Raw genomic sequence first — 23837 nt, forward strand, 5'->3', positions numbered from 1 at the left:
CACGGGAATACATATTTTCAACTATGGAAAGGGGAAAGCTAACAACGGAACTGTCTTGCTCTCGGTCTCCCAGGGATTTTAACGAGATTCGGAACGGTGAATATTTCGTTCCACGTTACAACCTACGGTCCATTTCTAAATTCTATGTAATATTATAGCTAAAGTCTCTCGTTAACTTCACAGATTTCAACTTTCCAAGGACTTTCATCATAAGTGTCTAGACACTCGAAGAAAGAAGAAGTGTATTCTTCGTTGTATGAATGTCGATACAAGAATAGAGGGAAAGGAAAGAAAGAAAAGAAAAAGGAGAGAAAGAAATAAATAAAAAAAAAAAAGGAACTATTTCGATATAAATCAAAACGATTCTTTTTGCGAGTATATTTCAATCTTTAATCAGCTCTAACTATTGAGATATGAGGCAATCGAGTGTGAATCTGTCCTTTCATGATATTCAAGAGTTTCAACGCGTCTTCATCATTCACGATCTCTACTCGCTCTTCGTTAAATGATATATAGTCTTCGAAGCCGGATACAATCCGCGCGAGTCACTCAAAAATCTCATTCCATGTAAAGTCGATGGCATTTTTCTTCGTTCTGCACCCGTTAACGCGCAATAAATGTTCGCACCGGATGAATACAAACGTTGCACAATTTTGACGAAGTATTCGCTATTTGCTTACAATATCGATCCGTTGGCAGCGAGGAGAGTAAATCTTTTTTTTGCCGTATTTTAAATATAGAACGAAAGAAACGAACTACGACGTTGATCACGATCTTAAATACATGGAATTAAAAAAAAATGCAAGTGTTTCTTTATTTTCGTTCGTAATTAATTAAAATTTTTCTCTCGAATTATATAATTATTCTCCGATAGTATCACTTTTGTATTCTTCAAAAATTTCATCCCGATGACATGTATAATCAGACAAACGATAACTATTAGAGGACAGATCAAATTAGGGTATCGAAATTCAGTGTCTCGTGCGTGGAAGGATTTCTTAAAATCTTTCAAGAATCCCAATGGAATTCTCAAAGCTCTGCCTACTCCGGTAGCATGATTGTAACACTCATTAAGATTCAGGGTTGAGCTGAAAATAGCGTTGAGATCGCTCGTAGTGGCAAGGACGGAATTCTCCAACGTCAACATTAAGTTCGTTTCGCAACGAACTACATTCTACTCAAAGTAAAAAAGTAAAAAAAAAGTAAGAAAAAGAAACGCCACCTCGTTTTCTCACGCGCTTCGGTAATTTAGTCGACGTTTAAAATGGCGTGTTTCACGCGAATATTTCTTGCCCGATTCCCACCGGTTTATCGATTCGTTTTCTGCTTTAGGAATAGCTCGACTCGATCTCGCGATATTTAAAAATTAAAACACGGGAAAAAAAAGAGAGCTGCGACGAATCGTCGAAAAATGTTTCTTTTTCGCTTATAGCTTTTTCGTAAATTTTAATTTTAATTAGAAGAGAGAATGATTCAATAGCCATTGTCCAAAATGTTCTCTCGATGGATTTGTTTTTTTTTTTTTTATTTATCACTTATCATTTTATTCATCACAATTGATCGTTTATCCTAAAAAGAAAGAGATTTTGTTCGCTTATCTTCGAAATTGATGCATCTAAAGTTAAGTTGTTTCCAAGCTACGCAAAAGCTCGAGAGAAACTTCGATAGCTGGCTAATTATCACGGCACGGATCTTCACGCGTATCTTCTACTATGTATACGAACGTTTCGTTCATGGAGTTCGATTGATTGGAAAACCGTTTGCTTCGTTTCCAGACTTTTTCTTCTTCTTCTTCTTCTTACCAGAATCTCGAGTTCAAGAGGAAGTAGAGAGAAAGAAGAAAGTGAAAAGCTTCCGAAGGAAGAAAATCAAGGTAGTTTGCACAAGATTGAAGCTAACCAGACTTTTGTAAAGGAAACACGATACTGAGATTTTAATCATAAAGAGATATAACGAGTGATCAGATTTTTAGTCCTCGTTAACTCGTTTCGTTGCATATTTGAAAAAAAATTTTTTTTTGGATATATTATTAATTTTAGAAATTTTTTTAAAAAATTGAGATAAAGGAAGAATGGAAGGATTTGAACATAAATTTCTACAAATTTCTACTACTCGATTTTCCTTCGAGATTTCGAAATTTTTTATGCCGAATATTTTACAAAAAGCGAGGGATCAGAAGAAATGAAAGTAGAGGGAAGAAATGAAAGAAAGAATGATTAACTTTTTTTTGAAGAAAAATTCAATTTTGTTACAATAGAAGTAGAATGCGCCAATCCTGAAAAATCTTTTTTTGATTAAAAAATATTTTAATATCTTAGGAATTATTCGTTAAAATTCTTTCTAAACAAAGATTCATTGAAGTTTCGTCCAGACTTGTCGAGTGAGCACGGTACGCTGAAATGGGTATACGGTGGTGCGGCTCGATGCTGATCGCGGAGCTTGACCTGGAGAGGGGAGCACGAGAAGGGAGTAGAATCAGTGTTTGGAGGGGGCTGGCGTTGTCGTTAGTGCCGTAAGACGGCACTCGAGAGCCTAGGACTACTTCAAATGACTAAAGATCGACGAGCAAACCAGAGTATCGAATTTTGTTTAACATTTTTACTATTTATTTTTAATTTATAGGAAAAAATATTTTTTAATTTAATGTATATGTATATATAATACATATGAAAAAACAAAAAAATAAAATATTCGTTTGTCAATTTCTTAATTATAATTTATAATTTGAATGTTTTAATCTACAATATAGTTAAATTTTTTTCCATTTATGGAATATATATTTTTATGGGAGAACAGAGAAAAAAAATAATATTCGTATAAAAGATTACCCAGGTTGAGAAAAGATTTACATTCTGAATCATCGAGGTGCAATTAAGAAGACAGTCTAGACTTCGTACGGCCTCACGCTTGGCGAATACTTTAAATGGACGTTTCTAAAAATACTGGCATGCTCCGAGTGCTAGCCTCGTCGTCTGAAATTTAGTATCATTATGTGGTCTCTTCGAGGCGGAACAATCTCACGGAATTGTCACGAATGAAATGACAATCCGACGTCGCGTTAATTCTCCACGATAAATTATGAAACAGGTGCAACAGGATATCTTCCGCCTGCGTGTAAATACAGAATTCATTGTTTTCCTTGTTAACTATATCGCATATACGTAAATGCGATTTTCGATTTTTTTTTTAAATCATCGCTCTTCTAGAAATTTAACATTGATTATTATTATTATTACTTTTTTTTTTATGATATCAGTTTCAGAAATGGTTTAACAAGTGATCGTGAATTACGTATCGTATTGAAGTTAACCTCTAAAAATATCACTAAATTTGTCCATCACCGTTCCAAGAAAAAAATTAATCGTAATATTTCAGATATATAACACGATTACGTCCGTGTTATTGAAATTTAAATTCTTTCTGTTCATCGGATCAGTGAATTTCTGATAAAGAGATATTTATGCAAGTAACATTTCGTTTACGACACGACAATTACTTAGCATCACAGATAGAGGAGGAGGAGGAGGAGGAGGAGGACAGCGAGGAAAGAGTGAGAGACGGAGAGAGGCTCAGCTTTGTGGTTTGTTGTCTAACTAATTCAAGGGAAGCGAACTGCCTCAGGTCGCAATCGATAATTCTCACTTGAATCGTTTAATCACGTTTTATCATTGTCGTTTTGATATCGTTAATTGTTATCTCTCCGACAGAACGATTATTCCGTTTAATTAATTAAGTTAAAAGAAAAGCATCTTTCTCCCTTGTCAACTCGATATACGTGTCGGTGATGCTCGCCAAACTCGTTTAAATATCGATGGTGTTGTTAGTTTTCTTTTAATTATCTCTCGCTCGTCTCGAATGGCCTAAAATTCTCGGCTCGGCTGGAAACGGTCCATTTACGCGCACGTATTTGATTGCAGGCTATTCGAAAGGGGAAGCGTTCAGCCGGCGAGAAACAAGAAGTAACGGGGAGCATAGAAGTGGCGAGGAGGGAAAGTAGGACGAGCAACGTCTTCTCCTCGAGTAGCCTCGACTATTCTTTTTCTTTCCAAGAGCGTAATTGCCGGTTTTCGAATGCGCGAAATAAAATTTTACTAATATTCCCTTCTCCTACGATACGAGCCTATCGCTGCCAGCTCGTCGTTAATCGCCCATTCGCCTCCGCCCCTCGTCACTCCACCATTTTTAAAGGTCCTACAGATCCATCGCTCGATTGCTCTTCTTATCCTTTTACATCTCTATTATATTTATAACCTCAACTTCGACGTAATTTATTTATAAAACGTACTTCTAAAGATCCTTCATAGAAAAATTTCTCTTTCAATTGCTCTTTTATCGTTTCTTTGATCAATCAAATCAATCGATCAATCGATTCATTTATTAATAATACCAAATTTTTACAATTTTCTAGTGATCCAAACCAAAGAGAGAGAAACAGAGAGATAAAGAATGCGTGTAATTTATAAATATAACCGAACGAGATAATTTCTCTGATTCAGCGACAACACAGAAATTCTCCAATTTATATTCCGACATGGCCCTGTGCTTGCTCGACACATCACTGACCGAGGGGGTTGACTAGTCTGGTGGGGATAGAGCAGCTGGGGTGGCTGGAGCTCGAATGCGAGCCCGCGGTACCTACGCGCCGGGTTCTGGGTTTGGCCGGGTCGCGCGGCGGGTCCTGCGCAACCAAAGAGACACACTCGGACAAAGAGAGAAAAGCACAGAGAGGGAGAGAGAGAGAGCGCGCGCGAGCGTGACAGAAAAAGAGCGTGGAAAGCGGAACGGCGAAGGCGAGGCGACTAAAAGCGAGCTAGTTTGGCGAGCAAGCATCTAGACAGTCGAGCAAATCTTCGGGCAGGCAAACCAGACTGGCAGACAGGTAGGCAAGCAGGCAGGCAAGAGCGAGAGCACAACTACCGGGCTTCAGAGCCACCCCTAGTCGCCTGCCCGCCACCCAAATCGCTCCCCCCACCTTGGATCCACCGCTTGGTACACCCCTCCTCGACGTTGCTTCTTCGCACTACTCCTACTCTTTCTCCGGTGCTTTCAGCCGCCTCGTTCGTACGGTCGTTCGTCGGCCGCTTCGCTCTCCTCTCCTCGGTGCCCTCGTCATTCATCGCGCTCAGAGAGTGAATCGGTATATCTTTGGGTCTTTAGTTTCGGTCTTGTTTTTTTTTTTTCATCGACGAATCGTGTGGTGTCGGTTTGGTTGCTGTTGCTTCTTGTGCAAAAGGATATCGTAATTTTTTGGAAGCACGGCTCGCGATCGCAACGCACTGACCTGCCTTCCGACATTCTTTCTCCTTGTTTCTCCTCGTTTCCTCGTACGAACGAACGAAGGCCGATTCGGTGGGAGAGTAGAGGGGGCTCGTATATACAACGCGAGAAACCCGATACCCTCGCCTCCTTGGTGGACGTTTACCGAATTGATTCAACGGTTGGTCAACTTTGGAGAAGGAAAAATTCGAGGGGAGTCGTTTATATTGTGTTTTCGGAGGAGGAGGAGGAGGAGGAGGATGCACAGATGGAATTTTTGGTGAAGGAAGAAAGTGAGGAAGAATATCTGCGTGGACAAGTGATGGCGAGATGAGGAGGCGCGACGTCGCAATAGAAGGGAAGACGCGGCTGTGAGGCCCGGATAAGCGTGCACGTTGTGTGTCGAGGGACGTTCACACGCGCGACTCCATCGGTTGCCAAGCCGATTCTCCTCGCACCAGGCGACGAGAACTTCGTACCTAAGCCGGTCGTTCAACGTGGCTGATCCTTGGACATGTAAGTACGATTTAACTTTGTCGTTTTATCCAGATAGACCGTATTTCAGGTGGATCTTATTACGTTCGTGAAAGAACATTGTCACGTATCCGTTATCGTGGACACGACGCATATATTGTACACTGGTTTGAATTGATCTTGGCGGTCCCCTGGTTTCTCACCCGTAAAAGCTTCGTGGTCCCGGGGGATCGGTCGAGTCGAAAGGCGGGCGAAAATCGGCGAAAAGAGGCGGCGATAGGAGACGATCGATTTGTTTGGCGGAGAGCGTGTGATACTGACAGAACTCGAACACGCGAGTAAACACTCGAAAGCTTGGCTAGAAGAGAGAAAGGGAGAGAAGGAGAAAAGGAAAGAGCGAGAGAAAGATTGGAAAGAGGTCGATTCGCAGGGCTTTGGAGAAGGAATTTCGACGTAATCGGCCGACTTCCCTCGAGGTTGAGCGAATAAATAGAATAAATCTGCTCGAAGGAGCGGAGCAGACGGTGAAACGAGACCGTTCAAAGTGCGGGGAAGATTGCGCAACTGCGAACTAAAAAGGGAGAGAGAAATAAGGAAAAGAAATAGAGAAAAAAAAATACATCGCCAAGATCGTCGAGGATTGATCAAGTTATGCGTCCGCCATCCTGATTATCTTTGGTTAATGATCGAGCCAGTTTCTGTAAAACGAAAAGGAAGAAATCTTTTAGGTGTTGAATCAACTTGTATACGAGTTAATGTGAAATGATATTGATAAAATTGAAAATATGTGATGTGTGTACATTGCTTCTCGGTCCATTATGAGATTTCATAATTTTATGTGAGTTTTCGTGTTGTCTCACATGATTTTCTATAATTGTCCTAATTGTATTTGTAAGGGCAACATTTGCAATGATAATCTGGCTATACGTCAAAAGACCAAATACTGTGATCCGTGAAATTATATATTTTTTAAAATATTTCTTGACACCATTGATACCTAACAAAAATACATATTTTAAACTTAGCTAGAATGATGTAGGAAGAAATAATAATCATATATACTTATCCAGTTTAATAATCAATCTCTTTGTTCTAACCTATTGAACTATAAAGATTCTCTTCTAGTTTCAAAACTTTCAAACCATTTTCCAATTCATAATCATAATTTTTAACAACGCTATTAAACATAAAGTGCATTGTTCGTTCATGCGCAATTTCTATTGATTAGACGTTTTTACGCTTACATAAAAATTTTACCGTCGGAAAATGACATTCAAAGTTTTAAAAATTTCTAACTCCACGATCCTGACATAATTGTGCATAATTCCTAAAAAATCTGATTGTCTTGTCGTTTTGTCTGAACACAGAGAAAACAGTTTGTCAGGTTTAAGCGACCAGAGAGCATGGTTATCTGAAAATGGATTAATGTCGCAAGGCATACACGAAGCATTTCCAGCATTCCTTTAACTATTTCTTGTCGATCTCCACCGTTCGTTATGCACTGCTTTTGTTGATTATTTTTCATCCTGTAATCACATGTTTTATCAACGTATATTACATATTATCGTTAATCGTTAAATGTATGAAATAATTCATTTGCCAACATGATATTATCAAATAACATTAAGATAAATGTTACTTTGTAGAATATTATTTCACAAAAACAACACAAATCAATGAAACCATAATTAAATCGTATAGTAAAAAATTTTTCTAAAAGCAATTCGGTAATTCCGTTTATAGATACTTACAAATTATTAAATTAGTAAAAAAGTAGCAGCAGAATGTAATTTTTTTTCACTTATATCATATTTTTCAAGAAATAAGAAAGAAAAATCCAATTTAATTAATTGACCGATCCACATCCATCTATATAAGTGATAAGTGATCAAATATTATCACAGTAATACCGGTGGATATTACATTTGATTGGAATCAAAGAAACTATGTTATCAGACATCGGTTTAAACAACCGATTCATAAGCAAAAGAATCTATATAGGCCGGTAAATAGGGTCAAGATAGTATTTCATTCCCGTCTTCTATAGTCTATCGTTTTTATCGTTCCCGATAACTATCCAACCCCTTGAACTCCAGCAGGGATATGTTCGAATCGATTCCATCGGTAGCTGGCTTTCGTCTCGCCCCGAGGCATTTAGGAATCGAATATCCGGAATTAAATTCGACAAATGCGAACGATCATTAGGGACTGGTCGCCGGCAAAGTGTCGCGTGGCACGGCTGTCCTCTCGGCTGACTTGGAAACTAGCCTAATCTTGTTCAGATTCTCGTTCCTGGTGTCTGTCGACAATGTGCAAGCATTCTTCCGTTCATCCAGTAATTTCCAAGATGGATTCCACGTTTCGTGTCTTCACGTTGATTCACGAACCATAAATCGATTCACGAAGAAGATAACTCTTCTTGATGACTCTCTCATTCGGATTATTTATTGGACGAAGTGTCGGTTTCCAAGCAATAGACGATAGTTTACGAATTAAATTCTTATCTTGATTAATTAGATTCCTTCCCTGAAATGAAAATGCCGAAATTAGAAATTAAGAAGAAATTATAATTAAAATATTTCTATGATAATTATATGTTAATGAATTCTTTGAAATAATTTAGAAATTTATTAATTGAAAAAAGATGATCGATAAAAAAATGATCATTTTTATTAGGACTCCGTATCAGTCGATTTTTCCAATTTTCTTTTTGCCAAGTGCAGAAGTCATTGCACGGTTTATACTTGGATCTGGTAATTGAGCGATTCAATGTTACACGACTGGTCGGTCAAAGTTACATTATCGATACGAAAGGCTTCAAAGCGTCTCTGCCGAATCTTATCTTACGAAGTAGACGTCTTGACGGTTCCCTCTTATCCGTCTAATCTTTGCCAGAGTTATTACGTTTCTGCGAAACTTCCTTCATGCCCCTTCTTTTCTTCTACTATCGTTACCGTTCGAAGAGTTGGTTGAGAAATGGTTTCCTTTCATGGATGTCGAACTTTAACATTCCATCAGGGATTCGTTTGCCACGTGGCCAATTCTAAGAAGAGAAAATTTATATTAGTTTTTTTTAGATAGTATAAAGAATGATCTATGAAATAAAATTATGTATCTTTTTCTTTTTAAAATATAATTTCATTTAAGAATAATTACTTGATATTTAATTTTTGTTTTATCAAATCATCTGTGTCTTCTTAAATTTGTTAACATTCACAGTAATATTTAAAGTATAAAAAGATAAAATGACGAGTTGTAATTAAATATTCCAATAGATTTATTAATTTTTATGATCCTATTAACTGTTTCTGGCTTCTCAAAGATGGGCTCAAAATGGCCACGAGATTCGAACGTAGCTAGATCTTGGTATTTCTCACGAAGCGGTAAATTCAATTTCTTTCAGCCACTCGCAAAGGAAAGAAGTCGCCTTCCAGTGAACATTTTCGAGGCTTCTCTGAACTTCTTTACGATACCCTGGTCAACGTTTCCGGCAGCAAATGGCACCATTGCGGTAACTCCTCGTGCCAGCATTCATTGTGCATAGAGATCCGACGCACCGATTCTATAACCTCAATGCTACCGAAATACTTTACAAGTTTTACAACAAGAAAGCTATTTCATCGTTATTGATAATTATTCCCCTTCTTTTGAAACACTTTTCTTGTTAAAAAAAAAAATTTTTTAAGTTTAAAAGAGAAAAGCGTTGATACTTTTTCTTCGCTGATATTTTGATAACCTCTCTTCTCGTTCAAGAAAACAAAGATTAAATTTTTCTTTCCAAAACTTCGAAAAAACTTTCAAATTATCCAAAAATTGTACATAAAACACAAACGAAGGGACGAATTTCTTTTTCTCTCAAAGAAATTGACTCTGACGTTATCTTCCATCGACGATTAATCGAGTCGGCGGCTTCCGGCGGAAACAGAGAAGAGCAGAGAATACCTTGAGGTAGAAGCCGGATCGCATTCTCATTGGCCATGAACCACGGAGATATATACCGCTTGGAATGGAAACGACTCGAAAAGGCAAAACCAGTGCACTGGAATTACACGTAGCGAGCTAGGGGACTAATGAAAACGTTATAGTTCATCGCCTTTTGAAACGTGGATTGCGAAGAATTACAACGTGAATCGCTTTAATAAGAGCTCCCACGATCAGTCATCGGGGTGTGCATGTTCTCGATACTAGTGAAAAAAAGGATATCGAGGATAACTCGTCCCCTTCATGTATCGCGAATAGCGTTTTGTTCGATGCGGTCGTGGAATCGACTTACTCTGTCCGCATTTTCTTGCAATTCAACCATCGATGGGGCGAACCTGTACTTTAATGGAATTCCACGGTTTCCAATCTTGAAGTAGGAACTTTGAGAGTCTCTTGATAATTAGAGTTTGAATCGTTGATTAGATGATTGATTGTCTTCTGATTTGAATAATGGGATGATTTGACGATTTAGTGCTTGAATACCAGGAAAAATATCTTCCTCTATCTTCTTGTTATTTATAGGCTGTAAATATCGATTGAAGATATAGTAGTGTTCTTTATTACACGAATGGATAATTCAGTATATCTTTAAATTCAAAAGATTTTTTTTTAAGAATGATATTACAAAATATATAGAATAATTACCATTTACATTTACTATGCAAGATCTTGATATGTTTTTAAATAGTATGAATTCTCAAAAATTGTTAAAGAAATTTTTAATCTGTTTCATTAATAGAACTGACAAAGTCTATAAATATAATTTATAGAGGTAGAGATCAAGACCAATTTCAAGTACAGTTAGTTCCAGACAATTCAGTAAAATGTCGATCGACAGATCTGTGAGCAACTTACTGCAGCGTTTACTGGCCTCTACGGAAAATATATCGGCAAAGCTCCACCGGGGTCAGTTAAAGCTGCGGCTTTAATGGCCGCGGTGAACGCGCAACAAGGGGATACACGTGTACACGTGTTCAAGCTGGTAATTCTGAATCGAGTTAAAACATTGCACGCTCCCGTATCTTTTTCCAACGATTGCCGCAGCTGTTGGCGAATCTTCGTGTCGTTGCACAAGGATAGATAACGTCTACTGTCTCGTAAACTTCCAACGAAGTGGATGTATTATGTATGTCGTACAATTTGATCTTTCGATAAATATAAAATAAATGTAATCATCAAATTGACTCCACGTTGAAATTCTTCAGGCATTGTCTCTTGCATGGAATCGATGTTTTATCAACGTCCAGAGCTCATCCCAATCGACAGAAAGTTTTAATTGAAAAGCGTTAATTCGATCGTTACTAATCGATTATAAGGATCCGATTGTAAAACTATTTTACAATTAAACGTGGATGATTCTGATTATCCTGTAATCGTTTCCTGTTCTGAAGTAACTGAGATTCTTCCGATCGAATATTCTTGCTTGTTATTAGGTTCCGTTTTAACCAATGATAGACGATACATGGAAAAGGCAGTATCGATGATTAACTGGGCTGTCACAACCATTTCATCAATAGGGCTTCTGTGTTTAAAAAAGAGAATTTAATTGGCATCCACTTATTGTTAGTTGTCAATCATTGATCACCCAGGATTATTACGTCAAGAGATGTTTCAACATTTATAAAATGACAATTTTCAATCTATCGATACAAAAGTAACTTATTCGATGCATGGAAAAAGGTATTAGATATAATTTATAAAAAGTTTTAATTCTTTGCAATTTGTATATAGAAAGATTTTTAAATAAACTAGGGACTTAAAAAAATCAAACATTTTAACCGTATGAATCAATTTACAACTAGAAATGCTCTTTATATTTCTGAAAATCAATCTTCACCGTTCAAAGGTCTTTCATTAGTTATTCCATCCGGTCTAATGACGTCGTGTTGTTAATTCCACGTCGAGAACACGGTGCCAAAGGGTAACTGCATACACGTGTCCACTTGCAAATCCTGAAGCGTGGCGCGTGGCGTGGAAGCTTCTGTTTCGACACATCTCGAGGCAGCTCGAAGCCAACCAGTACACAACGGATTCTCATAGTTGCGTGACGCTCTATTACGGCGTGTATAATCGACCGATCGACCGGCTGAATTCCCAAAGCTGACACTCGATTCGTATCCGGCCATTTCGGCCGGATATGCGATTCAGACGTTCCAACCGTTTCCGATGTTCTCCGCACGAATTATTACTCTGACCGGCGTTAATCTGCTTGCTTTCTCCCTACTAGAGAATTACGATCAAACTGACATCTAGAGGCATTTTATGCTATAGATTACCAACGGATGATATTGTACTAAATTGACAAGTGTTAAATAATATATATATTATAGATTTAACAAATAGATTTTACAATTTTATATTAGATATTCTTGAAATATCACACGAAAGATATTAGATTAAGAATGATGATAAAAATGATATCTCTACGTGACATCGTGCTTAAAATGCAAAACGTTTGTGAAAATAAGAAGATGGCTGATTACCACCCGAGTTGAAGACGGCTCGTTTAGTGTGAAAAAAAATTCGTGCAATGCAAGTACACGAAGCGCAATACTATCCACCTACGGAAAAAGCAAGAAGGAAAGAGTGGCAGGTATATCTTCGTTGCGGCAAGTTCGTTAAACTAATATTCATACATCTTGAGAAAAAGTGGGTCAGTCGCCTGGCCGCGTGTATCACCTATACACGTCGCTCGTTTATTACGTTTCGTGCGTTTCGTAAGTTTTATTAAGAGCCGCGACGTGAAAATTCCTCGACGTTATCATTGCGCCTGCACAGCTTCGTCTCCCATGTTTCTTCGTTTTTTACATTTTGTTGAACGTCTCACATCCCACGTGTTCCTCGCAGATCGTTGTTTTGCTAAGGAAGTTCGAAAGGGAAGATTTGAATTCCCTATCTCACCTCATAACAAGTCTAATCTTGTCATGTCTAATCTTTCTCGTCTATGGTTCGATATTGCTACAAGATAAACAGGTATTCTAAAAGGAAACAAGATTGCGATCCGAGTCTTTTGTGAAGATTTGAGGATCATTAACGCGCAGAAAGAAACTTATCAGGACTAGATGCGGGATTTAATCGAGGACTTGTTTTTGTCGCTTTTCCTTTGAAATTTCTTATAGAAAGCATCACAGTTTTAATGTCTTAAACTAGAAATTCTTGTCGAATCTGCAATTAAGAATGTCATTAGATTGATGGTTTTACACTTTTGTTGAAAATTATTTCTTTTTTCTTATAACTTTCTTATAATTTTTATTAATATTATTATCAAATCTTTCTTTTCTCTTATTCTATATATAACTATAAACTCTTCAGGCTAGAAGCAACAGTTCTGACTCGAACCTATCTCCATAACTGTCTCAACACAAAAATATCTCTTTTAAGTTTTCTTTCTTCACTTCTTCACTCCGGATAAAATATCACCTGAACTACGTTCACCTCGAAATCAACTTGAATAAATATCAGAATCGATTGGCTTTTTTGTCAGTCGATTTACTTCCATTTCTGTGAACTCTGTTTGATTCACCCAAAAGTAGAAGGGGGTTGAAGGCAAGATGAGCCTTCAACGACGAGAACTCGATAAGACATCAGTACAACATTCGGCCGATTCTAATACCAGTTTGACACTTGGAGATCGATGAGAATGGGAAAGTATCGTACATCGAGCCGGCAGAGAAAATTATTCAACTGATGCGCGTTACGTGTGGCCCGGTCATAAATCACGGACATTGGAAGCGAAGAAAGCACCCAGGCCGCCGATACTAATCCATAGAGAAAGACAGAGTTCTCGATTACAGTTTCATATTGAATTTTTCATTGGGACCCCGCTACGTGGACAGCCTCTTTCATCGTAATTAGATATTCGAGCCGGTTCGGTGAATAACGACACTACGATCTGCGCGCAATCTGGCTTCTCTTTCATTTCTTTCCCTTCTTCCTCGCTTTCTCCTTTTCCTTCTTCCATAGGCTATTTTTTTTTATCCTTCTTTCCCTACGATATGCCGAGACACAAAGTCAGCTCACGTTCCGCGGGCCGTGCGAACAGAACAGGTAACTCTCGAAGGAACTCCGGCAAAGTATCCTCTATTAAATTACAGACGACCAGGCGTAAATCTTCGCAGAGGCGTGCGAATGAGCGAGTGAGCAAGCGAGTAGACTTCTCACTTGCGTGATGGAAACTTTGTGTTCCCTTTTCCCGTCTTTCTTTTCTCGCTACTTTTTTTTCTATTCTTTTTATATTTTTTTCCTCTCAAGTTTTCGAGACAGCTTTGTATAATAGACACGAAACCGGGTGTATCGTCGCGATGTTGAGTCACGATGCCCGAATGTTCTTAAAGGACTAGAAAGTTTTCCAAACAGGATCGTTTATTAATTCTGATCTCATCCAGACTACTGCATTTCTTGCTGTATCCCTCTTTGTCGATAGTCATCCAATATTTTCTGAAAATCGAATAATTAAATTTACATTAAAATTATTTCTCTCTTTCGATAACATATCTAATAATAATTTTTTTTTAATTATTCATACAACATCCGACTAAAATCTAGATATTTTTATATTATCTTCATAGTAACACGTATAAAATACTTGATGAAAAACTAGCTTGGAAGGTATTATCAACAGAAAACTACTCATCCAAAGCAACTTTCTAGTTGGCAAAAAGAAAAGAGGAGGAGGAGGAGGAGGAGAAGACGAAGCCTGGAGAAGTTGCCGAACTGCAGGATACGTCACGATCAAAGCGAAAGGTAGCCCGCTTTGTAACCAGGATACGCGAAGAAGGGACAAAGAAGCTATCGTGGCTACGGGAATTACGTATACAGAGTGTCTGGGCGGAAAAGAAACGGCGACATAGCGGAATCTGGAGAGCATAAAATGGGAATTGTTAGGAACTTCACGCTCCACCGCCGCGGGCACATTTATCGCTCTTTCTCTGTATCGACGGGGGTCTATCCTTAAGTTTCTCACCGATTGGCGTGCTTCACGATGCTTCAAAATGGAGACGATTTGTAGAGGAAGTGCCGAGCTTCGATCGACATTATCGCGAGGCTATCGTGATTTCTGGTAATTTATTATTCCATCGTCGAGAAGATTTTTCTTTTAAGTGTGTTTCACATACGAAATTTCCGTCTGTTGTGTAATCCAGTTTGATGAGAATCCAATGAAATTGTGATTGACGATTCCTACAATAATAATAATAGATAAAATTTATTATTTTCACTATCATCGTTGTGGATAATAGATATTAATAATGATATATGCATATATGCGATAAGATGCAATTAAAAATTAGAATTACAGTAAAAATTTCCACTTCATTTCCAACGAATATAACATATCCCATGCATCGATTCTGTCTACGCATTGTCTACGTTGCATCTTTTTCACAATACCAGGATTTTCTTTACTGTTCGCGATGCAACACTGTGCTGATTCCCTCCTTTTTCCTTCCATCGCTTTCCTCCATTCCACTTTAAATCTGCTGGCGGACAGGGCGAAGGGATACACTGTATCGCGAAGGATTCCCTTTGAACCTTCTTTAATAAAATTGAAGTCCCGGAAACGATCTCTCCTCATTAATCTTTTTAACAGAGGGAACCGAGGCTACCGCTCGTCAAAGCGTTTATTTCCGTCTTTCGCGTCTATTACTACGATCTGCAAAACACAGAGAAGCGGGAGGAAAAAGAAGGACCAAATGGAGAATAAAAAAAAAGAGGAGGAAACAGGGTGCAAAAAGAGAAGAAAAAGAAGAAAGACCGCAAAGGAGGGGGAGGAAGGGGCAGGGAAAAAATGAAAATCCGCTTGCTTCGAAGTGCTTTCAACGAAATTAGAATTTCAAAAAGGTCAGGTTAAATTTTCCATCCCCTCTATCCCCTCCTCACGGCCACAACCATCGTGTGACCCGCCCCGATTATTAATTTCTTTTTCTACTCTTTTTCGGCCAACGGTGCCCCCCTCTACCCACCTATTCCTACGTTCCTCCCATCTTCCTTCTCCCTATGCCACCTCCATTTTTTCTCCTTTGTTTCTTCAACATCATCGATGAAGCGATTCGTCCATCGGGCTCATCTTTATTCATCGTGTACCAACCGGTCTAGTACACATTGTACATTACTCTGGCGAGCTATTAATTCTCGTTTGACACTCGGAGACCGATGGGCCAGACATCCCTGCTACTTTTTACAGGATTTCCATGATCGATTACCGGCCGCTTGCACCGAACATATGTACCCTCTCACGGTGTTTTGCCTTTCCCTTCTTGGGATAAGAGAGTCGACCGGGGTAAACCGATTCCATACTACCGTGCACCTCTGGGATTCTGTATGCATACATACATTTACGTGGGTGTATAGTTTCAATGAGTACACGGTGCAGCTGTTTGGATAGAACAGATTCGAACAAACTGCATCGTCGTTTGCATATGGACTGTATCGAGGGGAGGGAATACATTTTGCAGACGACTTTCCGTTGCAGGCAAGATATGATTCCTCGAGATTTCCAAGGCTGATCGATGTAATAGATTGTCGGTTTTGGAAACATGTTTCACCGTTGATCGATAAACGGGTCCTCTCCTTTTATCCTTGCCATCTAAAATTTAAATTTCACAGTTTAGTCACAGAGCGATAATTATAATTAATTTAGTATAAAAATTTAATGTGAATTATTATTGAGAATTATCTTTCCTGGAAATTGGACACTGTTTATATATCCTTCGTTATTTTTTCCCCTGCAATCGATTCAAAATTAGTTGATACGATTCTTTCCCCTTTTATACTCTCTCAAGTCGTGCACGAATTTTACGCAATTAAATTGTTTAACACAAATTCAATTACGCGACTCGAACGTTGGCCCTCGAGAGTATTACGCATCCGAGCGTAGAATTATTACAATTACAATTTCGAGCGAGGAAACTGGAATGGAATTGGAATGTAAAAATAAAACGACAAGGGGGAGGAGAGAGAGAAAGAGAACGAGAGAAATCATATATCAGACCACGGCGTTCGCTAATCTGTTAATCTAATTTCTCGACTAGTGGTTGGTGTTCTATGTCGAAAATCAACCAATTTTCCCTATTGCTCTTCCAGTATCATCTTGCGAATTGTGTATAGTAAATAAGAAAACTAATAAATTACCAACGAGTTTGTGGTTTTCTGTTCCATATGGAATTATATATTTTCTCTCACGTAATTGGCGAACCATCGAAGAAGATTACTCAGAATATTGACCGAAACCGAAGTCATAGTTCGAACACAGAGGGGAGAACCAAGAGATGAAGGGGTGGCTCGATTGAATTTCACCTCGGTGAGATAATAACGAGCTACCGATAGATTCCATTATACCTTTAAAATTCTCCAACAATGGAACAGACTTTCTCCCATCAGGACCGGTTGAAAATATTCTTCAGAGAATTGTTCGACCACGTGATCGGAAATTAGCGCTCTTCTACTTTGCTGAAAAAGAAAATTACACGTTTTAAAATCACCACTTCTGTCGAGTTGATCATGCGTTTTTAATTAATAATACCAAAAGCTAAGATATCACGTTTTGTTATATCTTAAGTAGTATCCTTATTATCAAGTTTAAATTAATCATAATTAATATGATAGAAGAGAAGTTTTTAATTCTATGAAATGTAATATTTAAAGGGATCAGGCATTCGACTCCCTCGAATCAGGTGAAATCGGGCGAAATAATGGCTGGTTTTAAGTTTTGAAATAATCAAATTCGTGCTCGTTTTATCCAAGGTAAGTATCTAGCATGTTTAGTATTTATTTATGCCAAAGGGCAACATGTAAAATTCCTAGAAACAAGAATTTCTAATTAAATTATTTTCAAATTCTACCGAATCGAGCGAATTACCAATTTTCATAAAATTATAATACTTGTGTTCTCCAGATTCTGAATATCGCAGAGAATATATTCGTTACATGTTTTTTAGCATATCCACATTTTCCTCTATATAATTTATGGAAAAGTTCGCTGTAAGATTCGAAACTCTTGAGATATCGGTGCAAATTCATATTGGTCTAAAAAAAAACAAATTTTTAATAATATAATGAATAGAAAATAATCGTTCTATCAGTTTAAATAATTTTTTTTTTTAACAAGATTGCCTTCAATAATAATTTCTATTTACCAAAGACCACTTTTTTCATTTAAATAAAGTTCAACAAAAGTTTGACAAAAATGAAAAGAATGAGAGATATTGATTCATCATTGTGCCAATAGTGCAAATAGTTAACAGTATAAAAAAAAAAATTGTTCCCTTTTGAGGTTATATGTCGATTGTTGACGTGCAGATTCACAACCTGTTCGACACCATAGAATACGTAAGTACATATTCGTCAAATTGTTTGTATTTCATATTTTTCTTTTTTCTTTTTTTTTTTTTTTTATAAACCTCTCAATTGGATGATCGATCCTGTATACCAAACCTATGAAACGACCTATATAACCTCGTAATTCGAACGGTTGTCCGCATCCTTTCGACGCTTTTATGGCACACTCGGGAGTCAGAAAATTATTACAATTAGTGAGTGCAAAACGGGTCACACGTTACAATACGGCCTGTGTGGACGAGGTGAAACAAAACGCGTGTAGAGTCATGGCAGCGCCGATTTCGCCGATTTAATGACGTTATACGTAGATTTAGTAACGGTTGGACACGTGACAGCTGCATTAAATTTTCGCATTAATTCGCTCGCTCCCATGAATAACCCTCCTCCTCACTCTTTCCCACTGCATCTCTGAATTAAATGTTCCGAAACCGATAGAGAAGAATCATGATTTTTTTCCTCTCGCATTTGCGCGCTTTTGTTTCCATTCGCTTTTTGTCTATTCGCGTGATTATTCGCGTTACGCTTCAAATTTATCATTGTTGATTCGGTTGATCTTTTCAAAGAGCCCTGTGAATAATATCAGATGAGCATATTGACAAAAACTGGATAATTCTATTCTTTTTCATTTTCTTATTTCATCCACTCGTATTTCCCAGATACTTTTTTTTTAAATTTACAACAAATTGAAAAAAACAACGATATAATTATTTTTGACGTTCAAAATAAAAAATTGAATAGAACAGATAATAACAAATGTATTTGATTGTTAATTTGTCGATAACTACAATGAAAAATTGAGTAATATAATAAAGTTTATAATATATTTCTTGAATCGATGTTTATCATTGACTTTTGTATTAATTTTTTATTCAAATATCTTCAGCAGTTTTTCGAGAAAGCGAGATGTAAAACGATTCCCACGAGAACGATTTGTATGCCATCGTAACCGATCATAATCAAACCGATCTATTGAGACTTCCGCGATATCTAGAAATTTTAATATTTATTTCCGTTTTATTAATACGTTTAAAAGAGAATAAAATAAAATAACAGAATAAATATTTATTTTGATTAATTAAGATTATAACTAAAAATCCTACGATTTCTTCATGCATAAAAAATTAATAAAAAATCTAGCACATTTTATCGATATCAAAGATGCTTCTAATTATAGAATTAATTCAACAATAATTTATTTTGTAGATGCTATATACTTATCTTATCAACGATACTCTTTTCTTTATAGTATCGATATTTTTCGATATATCTTCTTCTATTAAAAACAATAATGCGTTTTTCCCGTAAAACATTGCCATATTCAACTTTCATTATAATATTTTGTTTCTAGCGTAAATGTTTCGATTGTTTGATGTTGGAATGTTCGCAAGCTTTGATGATTACACTTTTTTTATTATGTATAGTTACCAAAAAAATCTCTTACCGAAATAAATAAGAATATGAACATCTATATTTTCTATATATTTTTATATATATATATATATGCATAATTTATTTTTAAAGTGATTAAAATATGAAAAATTTGACATTTGACAAGAACATTTAATACATTAGTATTTATAGAATAATATATAATATATAAAATTTGTAGAATTATAAATAAATACTTACATTATAAGTTATTATAAGTTATATTACTTATTTCATTCAAATGAATATTGCATTTATTAAAGATTTTATATACAAAAAAATTGAAATATTGTGTGATATTTGAAATAAAATATAAATGGGGAAACTATTGCAATCAATTGAACGATATTTAAACGATCGGAAAATTTATTTTTTCAAAATTTTATTTTCAAAGTATTATATGTATATATTTTCTATTTTTTTTTAGCAAAAATTCATTTTTTAATACTTGTCTAGGAAACATTTCAAATATCGAAATTCGCTTTGTTGATGATTAATTGATAATATATCGATTATTCGCTTTGTGTTATCTATTAAAATATTTCAAATACGGTTGTACGTTTTGAAAGACGATCTTTTATGATTAAAACGTCAACTTTTTCTTTATATAAAGTTTTTCTTCACTATAAAGTTTTTACAAAAAAGATAATCTTGTTTAACATTGTGAAACATTTTAGAAGAAAGAATTGACAATATATTTTGTTACTTCGTCCAAGAAGAAGAGGTTATGTTGATTTGACGAATTCCACTCTTGAGACGGCAACTCGTACAACGAACCTAGTGTCGTATAGATACGGGAACAGTCGTTACCCTTGTCCCGGAAGTGTCTTAAGCTTACAGATGCCCGAATATACTGACGTCGCCAACAAAGCTTTGTCAGAATCGGAATTGGCGTCAGGACGATAATTTTCCTCCTGTACCATGTCTCGGTATACATTCACTATTGTCAAATTATTGTCGCTTGATAAACTTGTCGCCAGATGACAGAATCATCATGATATTAAAGAAATGTAAATCGTTAAATAAAGTTTTATTAAATTGTGCAAATATAAGATTTAAATATAAATATAATATTTTTGTTCGAGAAAAATGAATCAATATGTTTAGTAATATATTCATTATAAACGAAATACATTTGTTTAAGTTGTTGATGCTAGAAATTATCGTAGAATTACTTTAATGAAATATTTATTTTATTGGAAGACGCAGGTATGTTTAAAACAAAAATTAAAAATTAAAGTAAATTATATTTAATAAAGACAAAGAAGATTTTAATTAAAAGATGAAAACATTAGAAAAAAATCATACCTTTATAATATTAATGATAAAAAATAATTTTTTTTATCATGTTAATTTACTTAATTTAAGATGTTATAATATTTAATAAAAAAATACATTTATATTTTAAATTTATATTATTGATCCGTTTGTATTGCATATCATCTAATAAAATTATTTTTGTCATGTATTATTCAAATTTAACAATGAAAACTATCAATAAAGAAAAAAGAAACAGAAAATAATCAAAGTTATTGAATGATCTTTATGCAATTTATTCTTCTGTAATTTATTCTGCCGTAAAGTGCAGTAATAATTGGCCTGCGTATCGAATGGATAAATATATATATAATGGTTAACCTATATTTTGATGAGAATAAGAGAAAAAGAGCTAAGGAGAATTTTCTCTTCACATTTGCTTAAAATGTCTTGCATTACGAGTACGCAAATATCATATGGTTTGATAAATATATTAGAGTTAGACAGTAATTGATTGATGATATAATTTTTTGTTATGCGTTTGATATCGTTGTTTTATTTGTTATGTTCTCTTTATAATTATATAGACATGCTATGTATAGACATAATATATATAATTATACATCAAAACTCATCAAAACAATGTAATTAGAATAAATTTCATTATTATATTATAAACATATCATTACGTTTTTCGTAAGAGATATATATGAAATTTAAACGTAATAATTTAAGAATAATTGAAAAAAATCTTTCTGTTAATAATGAATTTAATAATGAATAATCATCATAAATGGTTTTAATAAGAGGAATTTTTTTGTAGAAAAGAGTTGATGCTAGTAGTGAAAACGATCACTAGTAAGACCTGTCTACATGTGCAGTCTGCCGCGGTAAAAGCCGGTGACCTAAATGTCGCCTTTATGCCAGGGGCGTATCTGTCATACGCGCAGGTGCACCCTATCCCATGACCACCCCCAGGATATTAGCAGTACTGCTCTCGACAATTTCTTCCTCATTCTCTCGCTTCTATTCTCTGCTTCGCCTCCTTCTTTTTCCATTTTCTGTTTCTATTACTACATACTTTTAATCTTTGTTACTAAAATAAAAGATTTATCAAGTTGTTTATCATTCTATCTAGCTGTCGATCTATCCGTCCATTTAAACTTATCTAGCCATTTATCTAGACATATATATTTTTTTTATCATTTCGATATTCTTCGGTTTTTGTTCTACATTTTTCATTATACGTTACTATCCTTTTGTTTCTCTCTCCTATTTTGTTTTTATTCTTGTTTTAATTTCTATTTTTCTTTCTATATTTCCATACTATCCTTATACTTCTTTTTTATTCTATTTTATTCATGTGCTTCTTTTTGTATGAAATCCACTTGAAAAATTTACGGCGTTATAAATCATTATTCGCTCGAAAAGAAAATGTGAAAGAATTAGACCGTTTAAAAATGATTCCAGGTGTCACTTGATTTTCGCTTACCTCTTTCCCCATCATTCATATTATCATTACACTATAGATAAGTGCATTCGTTGAAAGAAGCTGTGCGAGAAAAATTAATCATTTTATTATTCTTCATTACCTGGCCGATCATCTCATATTTCAATATTTAGCCGCAATGAAGAGTATTGTGATAAGATTCGATGGTTAAATCGCTATAGATTTTCGCAAATAGAAATTTGATGTTGCTAACCAAATCGAACAATTACCTTCTCTCGTACAACAACGAGCTTTTGTTTGTCTACAAGCTCTTGGTTAACTTCAGCAACCATGTATTACGTATGCGTGTATGCGCAAACGAGCATTCTATCGAATTCATAAAATAGGAGATTATTTCGTGTTTCTGAATTCTCTCATTTACATTCATTGAGATGGATACATGTAATATAATAATTTTATTTCTTTCCTCTTTCTCTATGTTCTCTCTCTCTCTTGATTATTTTTATCTTTCCTATTATCTAAAAATAAAAAGAATGGATAGCAAAATAATATATTTAATTTACAAATTCAATATATAGTATATAATTTATAATTTATAATTTTTATTTCAAATGTCATTTTAAATATTGTATAAATTTAAATTCACTATTATTTATACGTTGATCACGAAAGTTGATTCGCCTGTGTACTTTTCATTGTACAATTTTTCTGTACAGAATATATATAATATTTCTCTTAACTGTTTTGAGAATTGTAAAATAAAAATTTATGATAGTTTGTATATACATTCATAAACGCACGATATTTTTTTGATAGGATAATTTTGAGTGCAGCAGGAAAATGTAGCAGAATAGTTAATAGAATAATCCGAGCTCAAAAATTAGCAGAACGTAAAAATAAATGTGTACGAGATACACAAATCTCCACTTGAAACAGGGAAAAAATATTCGTGACATAAAATGTGCCCAGTGGATTCAGCGAAAAATACGAGGAAGTTTAAAATATAATATTGTTAACGATAAATCAACCGAGCGAAGTTGGTCGTGTATTGATCGAATGATATTTGAAACGCAACTTTTTAAAAGCAATGGACGTGAATCGTATGGCTGTTTCAAAGTAATAACGCCAAGTGAAAAGTTAATCAACTGCTGCTTGCTTGCCTCCTTCTAACTGTTCTCCTTCTTTTTCACCTCTTATTCTGCCCCTTCTAAATCTCTTATCAGTCCATCTCTTTCTATGCTTCGTTCCCCGTTCCTCTTGTCTGAACTCACCTGCTGCATATTTCAGTTGTTCTCAAGACGTTTAAGGAGCACCGATGTTTCAAGATTTTTTTCAAGATTCTCAAACATTCTTCAATCTAGACAATATATTCAAAGCGATTCGAATTTTTCCATAGTTAAATTGTTGAAAATCTTTTTATCAGAGATGAAATTGAAAACCCTTCGTATTCATCATTTTCATTATCTCTTGTTCTTTTTTACTCTTCTATTTTCTATCTTCTATATATTGCATTAATGATTGTTCTTCAAATAAATGAAAATTTAAGATTACCGGGCAACGATCTCTGGTTAACGACAGGTCGTCGTTCTCGTTTCAATTATCTGCATCACTGAAATCCAAAATAAGTATTATTGATCCACAGTATTCGCGAACCCAG

The 23837-nt window shown here is 35.5% G+C and overlaps 1 protein-coding gene and 1 long non-coding RNA gene across 18 annotated transcripts in view; one reads left to right on the top strand and one right to left on the bottom strand.

Annotated features, from left to right (window-relative positions):
* Positions 1-1508: 1508 nt before the first annotated feature.
* Positions 1509-18872, bottom strand: LOC107995887 (uncharacterized). Of its 11 annotated transcripts, XR_009832030.1 has the most exons (14): positions 17844-18872; positions 17590-17733; positions 17231-17507; positions 17047-17157; positions 15672-16294; positions 15006-15361; positions 14675-14889; positions 11549-14148; positions 10567-11233; positions 8887-10234; positions 8578-8773; positions 7482-8256; positions 6793-7256; positions 1509-6727 (listed from the first exon to the last, which is right to left on the bottom strand). It is a non-coding gene; the product is annotated as an uncharacterized LOC107995887 (long non-coding RNA). The 11 variants fall into 11 exon arrangements; XR_009832037.1 differs by having other exon boundaries at positions 7482-8773; positions 10567-14148; positions 15672-16025; positions 16155-16294; XR_009832033.1 differs by having other exon boundaries at positions 7482-8773; positions 10004-10234.
* The window catches only part of LOC107995886 (uncharacterized), a 33425-nt gene continuing 15218 nt past the window's right edge, over positions 5631-23837 (top strand). For 6 of the 7 annotated variants that reach the window (XM_017053614.3, XM_062082233.1, XM_062082234.1 and 3 more), the window contains exon 1: positions 5635-5772. The gene's annotated coding sequence lies outside the window, so the exon portion shown is untranslated. Of the gene's footprint in view, positions 5773-23837 lie in introns of all 7 variants that reach the window. The other variant, XM_017053611.3, reaches the window with a different exon arrangement.

Source organism: Apis cerana, linkage group LG11 (assembly GCF_029169275.1).
Source record: "Apis cerana isolate GH-2021 linkage group LG11, AcerK_1.0, whole genome shotgun sequence".
In the NCBI taxonomy this organism is placed as follows: Eukaryota; Metazoa; Arthropoda; class Insecta; order Hymenoptera; family Apidae; genus Apis; species Apis cerana.